Below are 12,674 nucleotides of genomic sequence, written 5' to 3'. Positions count from 1 at the left end.
TCCAACAGCATGGCCCCTCAGATCATTGTGAAGCCTGTGCCTTAATAAACTTAAAATTTCTCTTCAGCCTCCATGGGGCTGGCTTCAAAGATGCTAGCATCTCCCACCACTGAATCACTTTAGAGTCTTTTCTCACTTTATTTGCAAGTTGCTCACCTTACCCACTCTTCAAACATGACCTAATTGCCACCTGCCAAGCAGTTGCTGGGTGTAAAATGCTTTCCTATTATGTAGGATGACGGTGTGATCATAGAAATGCCTCACATCCAATGAGCCAAGTTTAAAGAGCAGATGGAAAGAAGGGAGTGGGGAAATGAGTCAGGGCAAGAATTAAACATTGTTTTCCCCACTTATTTAGCAGTCTACTCCACCCCTTTATACACACTTAAAAAAAACGCTGTTTTAAAAATGTAAGGGAACAAAAAAACCACAAACCCATTAGTCAAAGACAAATGAATCTTATACCCAGAGGCATTCCTTGTCTCAGACTTGGTCAGAAATCATTTTTCAATGTTTGAGCTACATCGCATTACCTTTACTGCTTCTTTATATTAAATCTGGGCTTTGAAGTGCATCAAACATTGAAAATCTATTTAATCAAAATCACACTGCTGCTTGACCAAGGTTTTTCTAGTGGTCAGGTCTTAGAAATGAAATATTAATGAAAAAGGGAGGAGACCAAGAAAGCAACCTATTGAGTGGGTTTCACATTTGATTCAGAGATTATCTCTGTGAAGGATGAAAGGGAAGCAGCGCCAAGATGTGAGTGGGCAAGTAGAATGCATTTGAATTGTAAAGTGATGAGGAAATCAAATCTTGCCAAGGACAAGGACAGGGTGCATAGCCATAAGCAAAGATATTTTCAAACCTTGCTGAGATGAATTGTGATTAGTGTACAGTTATACAAATTGATTAAAACTGCCCGGGAATTCAAAAAATGGCATATTTAAGAAAATTTTCTGTTGTACAGCATTGCCCTGGGTAGTAGGAGCAGTGAAAAATTATATATATATATATATATATATAATATATAAATTGTATATTATTTTAGTAATTCATGTTTTATTTCATTTGTATCTGTGAAAGAGGAAAGTGAAATTATGATAGCTTACTTTTGAATAAAAATATTATTACAGAAATCGAGAATACAAGGGAAGAGCCTAAACTCATTCAGCCCATTTCTATAGAATTCTTCTGAAAGCCAGATTTTTAAACCGAGATAATGATGACCTTGCGTCAAGGGGCTTCAAAAAATTCACGAGGAAAAGTAATGAACAGATCATGGGGTTTCCCACAAACTTTTGGAAGCGCTCTTGTGTAAGAGCCATGAATACCATACACATATAAAGAGAGAGCGAAAACATATTACATTGACTAAGAAAAAATACTTTGCATTTTTTGAAGTTGGTGGTTTATGGATATAGATATTTCTATTTTCTTCTCTTTCAAAATTTACTTATTTAAATTTATTATTACTTGGATCTTATAGTTGCAGCCTCTGGAGCATGCTGTGTGCCTTGAAGATCCAGATTCAGTATCCCAGTTTTCCACAGCATCTGGCCCCAGGATGCACCAAGAAGAATGGAAGACTACTATTTATTATTTATGTTAGTAGAAACAAAATCCTGCCCATAGATTATACATATAACCCTGTATAGTAACTGCAGCTGGAATATGAAGAAAACCCTTATGTTTCATAGTGATAAATCAACAATATGGTCATTTGACTAACCATGTAAATCAAGGGCATAGGGTAAGTCTGTAAAAGAAAAAAGGAGATAATTAAAATTTAAAACTTATTTAGACCCTGAAAAATATATGTTTTTTAAATGTCCTAATAAAATTTGTTCACCAGTTTTTGGTTACTGTATTATTTAGATAAGTAATTATTTACTTTAAATTCTAACAGGTATATGGCCATAAATAATCTATAAGGAGTCTAAAGCATGTGCTGAAATTATTGCAAAGCAAATACTTTGTGCTGAGAAAGTGTAATTTATTCATTGAGCAGAGTGTGCTAGAATCCTGCTCTTGACACATTGGAGGAGTTATGAAATTCAGCATTTACATTATAGTCACTTGTCCTTCATGCATGGTCACTTACTCTCCTAGTTAAACCGTGAGGGAAACTGCAAACCTATCTCACTTGGCAGTTTTATTTTCCTTTGCCAGAGAGTCTATGTAAAACATATATTGGTGTTACTGACAGAAAAGCTTCATCGTATTAAGACTAATCTTTAAAGTAACGAGAGTCATGTAGTTTTTAGGTATATTTGACTTACATAGAAATGTAAATTTAAGAACAAACAATGAAAACAGAGCAAAGATATTCATTGTTAGACTGCCAGGCCAGGTAGTCACATCCAGTCTCTCTCTGCCTATGCCCTCAAACTTCACCTTGAGTATCAGAAATAATGGATCCCATCCTTTCCAACAATAATTTGAATAGCCCATTAATGGCCTTGAAAAAACAGAAGGCTGGTTGCACTAACATTCCTTTTTGATAGTGTGTGTTAGCTTAAGTCCTCTAGCGAGGCAAAACCAGCGATGCTGATGTGTGTATGGACATACAAAGAGATTTATATTGAAAACCGACCCAGACAATTGTAGGAATAAATCTTGTCTGGTTCTGATTCAAGTCCATGAGTCCGGTGGTAAGCTGGAGCCTTCTCCTGACTACATTTGTAGCTGTGAGGGCTAACAAACTGGGAAGGACATAGACCACCAATTGCTTAATGCAAAGTCAAACCCAGGTCTGCAATTTGCTAATGGTTCCTGGGATTGGCATGTAGCATGACATGAAGTCCAAGAACCAGATGCAGGATCCAGATCTAGCAGAAGTGAAGCTATTCCACAGAGTCTGCTCAAAAAGGAGAAGGCTAGACCCCCACTGTGATATTCTGCCATTTATTTCAAGTTTGTGCTGTGACCAAGGGGTCCCCACACCATTATAACTACTGGCTGCTCACAGAGTTGATTACATTATGTTATATCTTATCATGGAGTGTATTACATTGTGTTAGATCCAAACAAAATCAGGTTGACACAAAACCTAAATATCACAGAGTACTTCCATGCCACATCAGGTCTGTACTGGCTTTATACAAGGCAAACCATGTGCTTCAGAAAAGAACTGTGCTCCACAGGGTTTTCGATGGTTGGGACCTTTCAAAGAAACTCAACACATGTGTGTGTGTGTGCGTGCGTGCATATATATATAATATAGTGGATCAAAACCTTGTTGTAGTTCATTAGATCTTTTTCTAAGGTGAACTTGCCCTCTAATTTTCAAGTTACTGCACTTAACTATTGGTGCCACCTTGGCACTTTATAGGCTGTGAGTTTGGGTCTTTTGTTAATTGTTGTAGTTGTAAAGCCAATTCTGACTAATACTGACTCCACGTGTCAGAGGAAATCTGTACCAGACGGTTCTCATATAATTTTGTATGTGAGCAGATGCATAAATCTTTGCTCCCATGGGGCCTCTGGAGAGTTCAAAGTATAAAATTGCTTTTCCTCATAGTGAAGGAGCCCAAATCCAACACGAAACTGACATGTCCTTCGTGAAAAAAATAGCATGAGTAGTTTCCAATTCGACTGTCCTAATTTTTTTGTATTAATGAGGAAAAAGACATTTTTTTTTGCCATTGTACTTGGAAGGGTCTTTTCCCTGGCCCACATAAAGGGAAGCTTTTGTTACGGCCAGTAGTCATTGCAAATGTGTGCAAATAGGAGACTGCAGTCCTGACTGAGAAAAATATCATCTACTCACCCCAGTACTGTGAGCAACATGGGGCTCAATTTTGATGCATCTTGTCCTATTCGTTTACTTTTGTCAACAGCATTCTAGCAGCAGGAATTTAATACTCAGTTCTGCTAAAATTAGCAAAAACTCTGAGGCTTTTGCACAAATATCCCAAAGCACTCATAGATCTTTTCATCATTTTCACTCATGTGTATTTCTTTTTAAATATTAGAAAAGTAATATGTGCTCATAGTCGAGTAATACAACTACAATGAGAAGGAGCAGACCTCTTCACTAACCCAATTATCTCCTGTCTCCTTAGAGACAGAATAGTTCTTCTCTTACCTATTTTACTACATATAGATGCTTTAGTTTCTTTATTGTTTAATGATAAGCATTGTTTATAAATTATCTAGTAATTATCCAACATTGCTCCCTCTCAAACACCCATGTACATGTCTACATATTACTTTCATTCTTCCAATAAAATTCATAATTATTAAAATAAAATTCAAGATTTATATATTGTCTATGAAAAATATTGTTCACAGATACAGTGCATCATGTAATGCTGAGCACAAGCATCCTTCCTTCCACTCGTCCCTCCACAATTTTGAATTCACCATATTTTCTTTTATTACTTAAATTTTTGTCTCTCACTTATTTAATTCAAAATTTCCTGAGGAATTGAAAATCACTCTTTGAAATGGTTGCACAATCAGGCAATCTATCCAACTCTCCGTTCGGAGACAGCCCTTCTGTAATGCTCGGTTTCATTGCTTCAGTTCTGACTGGCTACTCTCTACATACTGACCAACGTGCTGCACACTGGCTCTCCTGGGGATGACCGGCCACTGCTAGGGAGACGGTGTCCTCATCGCTCTGCTATGCTACAATTCCTGCTTCCTGGATATTATGATTTCTTCCTCCTTGGCTTTCTTTCTCATTTTTCTGGGATCAATTTCAATTGTGACCTATACTCTTTGAAGGACCGAATGTCCAAAATGGCTGCCTTCTACCTTCAATTTCAAATGATAGTTAACCTAGAAAAGCATGCAAACCTGAGTGAGTATAACGAGTGGACCCATGCATTGCCACACAATGGGCATTTAGCTCAAGTGAAAATAACCATATGCTGTGTAAAAGCACTCAGACTGTGATTTGGTTACTGCAATAAATCCTACCTTATCTTTACTGGTTCAGCCATAATAAATTGATTAAATTTCTATGTCCATGTGATAGTCTGGGTACTTTAGAGAAACAAATACACAGAAACTCATGTATAAGAGAGAGTTTTATATAAAGGTTAAGTGCACATCAAGAAAACACCCCAACCCAGTGCTGCCCAAGCCCACAAGTCCAGCATTAACTCAAATGTCTGACACTAATCCACAAAGTCCTCCTCCATCCCACAAAACAGATGCAATGATGCCAACTGCAGGACGAAAGCTGAGTCAGTGAAAGTGTATTCTTCTCAGCGCTGGCAGGGGTCTCTACACAGTTGCTCCAGCACCCAGGGCTGCATGGGGTAGGTCCATGGGGCTTCTCCTTGGGGATGTCTTGCATGAAGTGAGCCTTGCCAGCTGAAGCAGGGAACTGGCTAAAGCAGTTGCACCCTGGTCTGACCATCACAAAGCAAGAGACCCGAGAACTAGTAAGGTAAGGCTCACGGAGCAATTGAACTCTCTGCCTTCAATTAATCTCACATGTTTATCAGCCAGGTTGGCACAATAAACTAACTACCTCAGTCCATGACCAGGACTAATACACCACAAATCAATTTTATTAAATGAACCTAAAAACTAATGTCCGAATATTTTTTCTTCTCTTGAAGTGATCAGTTTCTCCAGAAAAGATGCTATAATCTACAACTTGAAATAATACAATTTTGCCTCTGGGAATTCTTTAATCCAAATTAGAAAAGGAGATTGGGAGTTATCAGGTTCGATGTAGAATGGATTGTCATCACTCTCATCCTCAGCATTGTCTGATATCACCAAGGGAGCACATCTCTGATTTTATCACATATAAATAAATCTTTTGGGGGCATAAGGCATTAATTACTGCTTGAGCTGAAGAAAAGAATGTTCACCTTATGCAAACTTCCAAGCAATTTTCTGCTTTTCAGATGTTTCACCATTAAGCATTCATAGAAAAATTGTGTCTCTAATTTCTTAGCCTTTTCAAGTTTCAATAATGTGAATAAATTGCTTCTAATTGGAGAACTCTGTTCCTTTTCTCTAGGCCAGTTTCAACTTTCTTGTTCACTTTCAATTTCCAAAAAATGTTAAGATTTTCTCTTATTTGCTGTGTCTACTCTTCTGTTGGTGTTTTTTAATTGCATAATTATTATGTATTAAAAAAAGAAAAATTATCTCATTTTCTTGGAGTATAAAAAAGAGTAGAAATAAATGGATGAATTTAATCTGTTAAGTGCAAGGTAAAGATAATAGTTATTTACTTTGTGAAATCATAATAAATTATATTACTATGGAAGCATACTTTGGATTGGATGTCATGTTATACAGTAGTTTGTCTGGTTCCAGTTCTTAATCCATTAGTAGGATGTTCTATCTGATCTTTCCAAACACTCTTTAAAGAGGAAAGATGGAAAAAAAAGACTTAAAAAATCAGCCTTATAAAACACTATCATCACTAAATTCAATGCGGACACTGTTAGAAGAAAATTATTTTAGTATTATATTTTACAATTGTAAATTACTGAGGGTGAAATATATCATTTTTAAATAAAGAAAATCTGTTTGTTATTAGGACTAGATCCAATTCAAATTTTGACTTTTTGTCTCTTTTAAGAGTCTTTAAACTATCAATTTGTCAATCTGGTAAATGAGAATGATTTTGAAGATAAAATGATATTGCATATGTATAATGCAAAGAAAAATGTTTGTCAAGAAGGTGATACATAAAATCTTTCACATTCCCAAAGCCTTCACAATCCCCTAAGCTTTCACCTTCCCAACCTCTATCAAAGGGAACATATGGTATCATACAATAATCAAAATTCATAAAATATTAAAATTTGTTCAGGTTATACTTTGTATTATTATGCTTTATTTTAAAATTATTATATCTTTCAAGTCTTGGTACTGAGTCTTTTTCTTCTTCTTCTTCTTCTTTAGATTTTAAGCAATATCATGGACAGGATCTTTAGAAACTTAGAATAATTGGTCTTGTTCCTCATGGAATGCTACAGAAACTAGGAAACTAGTTTACAAGATGAATAGCTTCTTTGAACCATAGCCTCAACTATCCCAAGACCAGAAAAACTGGATAGTGTCTGACTTCCACTAAAAATCCAACCTTTTTGCCAAAATACAAGCAATCCTTACAGATATAATGATAGAAAAATGTAGAAAAAAATTCCATTCTGGGGGGGAAAATACCAACCTTACCAGACTGATAGAGAGTTAAGAAACCTCCTACACTATTCCCTGATAGTTTAATATGCCTAAAATACATTATCACTCATGAATACTGTGTTCTACATATAATATCTATATGAGACCAAACTGTCAATGTTTACCATAAAACAAAGACCAGAAGGTAAGAAGAGTAGAAAAACTAGATCATTGGGGATTCTAGAACCAGAATGGAAATGATGAGAAGTCTGACACTTTGTGAAAAATGTAACAATTATCACTAAAAACATTATGCTCACTGTCTTAATGTATCTCTAGTAAATGGGACAAACTATAGGACACAGTAAAGCTGCCTTAGGTCTTCCAAGGCTGTAATCTTTATGGAAATGAATTGCCACACCTCTCTCCACTAGAAACTAAAATAGGGTATCTGATTCAATGCAATATGTATATAATTTGTTAACTAGGAACCTAATTTTCTGCATGAACTTTCAACAAAAGCATAATAAAACATTATTTTAAAAATATTACATACTGATGCAACTATGACCTATTGATCCTATATGCTAGAGAATGAAACACTGCCATGTCCTAGACCGTGCTCACAATTTTTACTATGTTTTATCCCATTGTTGCGACTACTGTGTTAATCTATCTCCTTTAGAGTTTTCCTTATTTTCAGTGACCCTCAACTGTGTAATTCATGATATCCTATTTCATAGACTGATCTCCCCTGACAACATGTCCAAAGTCCATGAAAGGATGTCTTCCCATCCTCACTACTAAGAAGTATTCTGGTGGGACTCCTTCTACGATATATTTGCTTGCCTTATTCATTACATTAAAATTTAATTGTATAAGCACTCCAATAAAAGTGATAGTGAAAAATAGCCCATGTACTGTTTATTTACTCTATTATGAAAACAAGACAAAGACTTATGTTGGCCATTTTCCCTTATCCATCCTGATCCCTTCTTTATTCTACTTTATGGGATACTGACCACTAAAGATTATATTCAGCCTTCTGGCTTCTATTTGCAAAAACCAATAGGTAATCACTGTAGGAAAATGGACACACGAGGATAATGAAGTCAGTTTATTTAATCATCTGGCTTTTATTCTGCATGGCTGCAGTACACTGCTGAAGAGTGTGAAAAGGCTGTCACAATTCATTCTGAGGAGAATTTCTTTTAATGAATCCATCTTTTCCCCAAACCTAATAATCTACTTTTGCATAGTCATTTTAGCTTAAAGTGGGGTAAATCTGAACTGACTTGTGCTTCCATCATTTGCCTGCTAGTTTTTCATAGTGAGGTGGCCAGTGTATTGCTTTCCTGTTGGAAATTGTTCCAGGTTCAACAACCAGCAGGAACAGACATGATGAAGTGGTTTCAGCATAGCATCCAGACTAAAAACTGACTAGGAATAAGGAATATGTGCACTAGTGAGGGATTCTCCACTGCAAACAGTATGAATAGCAGAAGAACATTATCAGATATAGTGCTACAAGATAAGCCCCGCAGGTTGGGAGGCATTCAAAAAAGAGTTCAACTTAATGACACAAATAGAGCAAAATTATCAGCACCTTCATTTGCTGATGTGATTTACAGCTGAAAAATAATCTATTAACCATAAGTTCACGGAATGTATGACATATGAATCTAGTAAAACTGAAAGTCATAAAAAATGAAATAGGACATAAAAGATAGATATCTTTGTCACTCCTTCAAAAACTCAAAACTCATAGACATTCAGTCAATTCTGACTCATAGGGACCATATAGCACAGAGTAGAATTACCCTTGTGGGTCTTTGAGACTAATCCTTTCCAGAAGAAGAAACTCCTTGCTTCCCCACAGAGAGGTCAGTGATTTTGAACTGCTACCTTGCAGTTAACAGTCTGATATGTAAAGCATTATGCCAACAAGGCTCCTATCTGAGGCATTCCTGAAATAGATTAGTCCTGGCCATTTGAATTGCATGATCACAGGGTTTACCATCCCAGGAAAGACAGATCCTAGGGAAATGGTATCACACTCATTCTTTTTTTTTTTTTAACAATTTATTGGGGCTCATACAATTCTTATCACAGTTCATACTAATACATCTGTACAGTCTTTGCCCTCATCATTTTTTTCTCCTTTCTTTTTTTACATTTTATTAGGGACTCATACAACTCTTATCACCATCCATACATATACACACATCAATTGTATAAAGCACATCCATACATTCCCTGCCCCCATCATTCTCAAGGCATTTGCTCTCCACTTAAGCACCTTGCATCAGGTCCTCTTTTTTCCCCCTCCCTCCCCTTTCCCCCCTCCCTCATGTGCCCTTGGTAATTTATACATCGTTATTTTGTCATATCTTGCCCTATCCGGAGTCTCCCTTCCCCCCTTCTCTGCTGTCCCTCTCCCAGGGAAGAGGTCACATGTGGATCCCTGTAATCAGTTCCCCCTTTCCAACCCACTCACCCTCCACTCTCCCAGCATCGTCCCTCACACCCTTGGTCCTGAAGGTATCATCCACCCTGGATTCCCTGTACCTCCAGCCCTCATATGCACCAGTGTACAGCCTCTGTCCTATCCAGCCCCGCAAGGTACAATTCGGATCATGGTAGTTGGGGGGAGGAAGCATCCAGGATCTGGGGGAAAGCTGTGTTCTTCATCGGTACTACCTCACACCCTAATTAACCCATCTCCTCGCCTAAACCCCTCTATGAGGGGATCTCCATTGGCCATCACTTGGGCCTTGGGTCCCCACTCTGCACTTCTCCCTTCATTTAATATGGTATATATATACGTATACATATATACATATACACATATATACACATGCATACACACACTTAAATCTTTTTTTTTTTGCATGATGCCTTATACCTGGTCCCTTGACACCTCGTGATCGCACTGGCCGGTGTGCTTCTTCTATGTGGGCTTTTTTGCTTCTGAGCTAGATGGCCGCTTGTTCACCTTCAAGCCTTTAAGACCTCAGACACTATCTCTTTTGATAGCCGGGCACCATCAGCTTTCTTCACCACATTTGCTTATGCACCCATTTGTCTTCAGCGATCCTATCATGGAGGTGTGCAGTCAATGATATGATTTTTTGTTCTTTGATGTCTGGTAACTGATCCCTTTGGGACCCCTCGATCACACAGGCTGGTGTGTTCTTCCATGTGGACTTTGTTGCTTCTGAACTAGATGGCCGCTTGTTTATCTTCAAGCCTTTAAGACCCCAGTCACTATCTCTTTTGATAGCCGGGCACCATCAGCTTTCTTCACCACATTTACTTGTTCACCCACTTTGGCTCCAGCGTTGTGTCGGGAGAGTGAGCATCATAGAGTTCCAATTTAATAAAAGAAGGTATTCATGCATTGAGGGAGTGTTTGAGTAGAGGCCCAAGGTCCTTCCGCCACCTTAATATTTGACCTATAAATATAGACACATAGATCTATTTCCCCATCCTCCTATATATATTTGCATGTACATGTCTTTGTCTAGACCTCCATGAATGACCTTTGACTCCTAGCTCTTTCCTCCATCTCCCTTGACTTTCCTCCTGCCCTACTACCATGCTTCGTCGCCACCTGGGCTAGAGTATACCTCTTCTCTAAGCAACCTTACCCTTGATCATTTCCCACCAGGCCTGCCACTCCCCCTTCTCTACCATTTGGGGTCCCATGTTGTTCCCTTGTCCCTGGGTTTGTTAACACCACTTCCTTACCCCCTCTACCCCCCCACCCCAAGGCCCCCCGGAACTGTCGGTCCCGTTGTTTTTCCTCCAGATAGTTCATCCAGCCTGTCCTATTCAGACAGACCTGTGGAGACACTAACATGGACGAAAACAAGACAGAGGAAAACAAAGCAACAGTATACAACCAGGCAACAAAACAACAAAAACAAACCACTGACAAAGAACAGAACAAAACAGTTCACAAGAGAAAAGCTTGTAGTTAGTTCAGGGATCGTTTGCTGGCCCTTAGGAGCGTTTTCCAGTCCAGTCTTTTGGGGCACCACGCCCTGGCCCCAAAGTCCACTTTAAGCATTGCCTGGGGACCTTGCCACTCCATTCCCTTGCTATCACACTCATTCTTAAAGAAGATTACTCCAAAGTCTGTCCTGAGATGCAATTCTGTCTATGATGGCATAATATACATTCATTTAAACACACGACCAGCTAATATAACTATTAGTCAAAATCGGTAGCAACCACAAAACTCAAAGATGAAATTTCAGACTTGTATCTACTTCTGAAATTGATCAAACATGAAATCATGATCCATTGATAATTATTGGTAATTAGAATGTGAAAATTTGAAACAAAGTGGAATGGTCAGTTGTTGGAAAATGTGGCTTTCATAAAAGATACAAAGCGGGAGATTGCATGGTAAAATTTTGTGACACCAATGACTTCCTCATTGCAAATATATTTTCAACAGCATAAATTTCTACTGTAGTACCTACCAGATGGAATCTACAGGGTTCTGACTGACTACATATGCCAGAAGATACTATATACCATTGTGCAACAGATCAACAATTGGTCATATGCATGCACAGTCAGAAGGTGAAAAAATGTAAAACACCCAGGTAAAACTAAATATAACCCTGAATATATCCACCTGATTTTGAAATCATCTCAACAATAGATCTGGCCCACTAAAAACAACTGAGCAAAGATAAGCTACACTTGGGGATGGAATCAATAGCAGATGGGCTCCAGTCTCCCTACATAATATACAGGGTCTATACTTGACTCTGGTAGAGCTCTTAATATGCCCGTCACCTACCCAAACCAACATACTTTAAGACCCTACTTCCCCCATCTCTCTTATAACCTATCAAGTTAAAAAAAAAACTCGCTTAAAACCCTCTTGTCCAACTCATCAAAAATTATTGCATTTAAAAGGAAGACTTCCTATGATTAATACTACCTCTTAAAACCTACTCCAGCAACAATATCCCATTCCTCGTACCCAAAACTATAGCTACCTCCTTATCTCCACATAAAACAATTTCCAGCTTCTGTAAGATCCTTGTCTAACCCTGCCCCCTGCACACCCCAGAAGCCTATACATCATCTAGAGTTCCACCACTTTACAGTACAAGTAACAGCCATCAGCTACTACCACAAAAAAAATCAAGAAAAACAAAAGTCAACACTGAAGATTACCCAAACCCAATGAAGTACACAGAGGATGACGCCCTTGAATTGACAGATACAGAATACAAGAAAATGACATTTAGGTCCCTACAAGAGATTAGGGAATCTATGCTGAAAAAAGATGAAGAAAAACTTCACAGCAAAAGGAAATCAAGAAACTAAATAAAGACTTAACAGAAATTAAAAAAAAACAAACGAAGTACAAGATATGACCAATAGACTGGATGACATGAAAAAGAAAATTAGTGTAGTGGAAGATAACCAAGCAGATTTCAGCAAACGAGAGAAACAAACAAACAAACAAAAAAAAACCAAAAGAAAGCCTGAGGAGGATGTGGGATGTTATAAAGCGAAATAACATTCTAATCATTGGGATACCC

The sequence above is a fragment of the Tenrec ecaudatus genome, chromosome 8, assembly GCF_050624435.1.
Source record: "Tenrec ecaudatus isolate mTenEca1 chromosome 8, mTenEca1.hap1, whole genome shotgun sequence".
Classification (NCBI taxonomy): domain Eukaryota; kingdom Metazoa; phylum Chordata; class Mammalia; order Afrosoricida; family Tenrecidae; genus Tenrec; species Tenrec ecaudatus.
The sequence above is the reverse complement of the archived record's forward strand: the minus strand, read 5'-3'. Positions refer to the sequence as shown.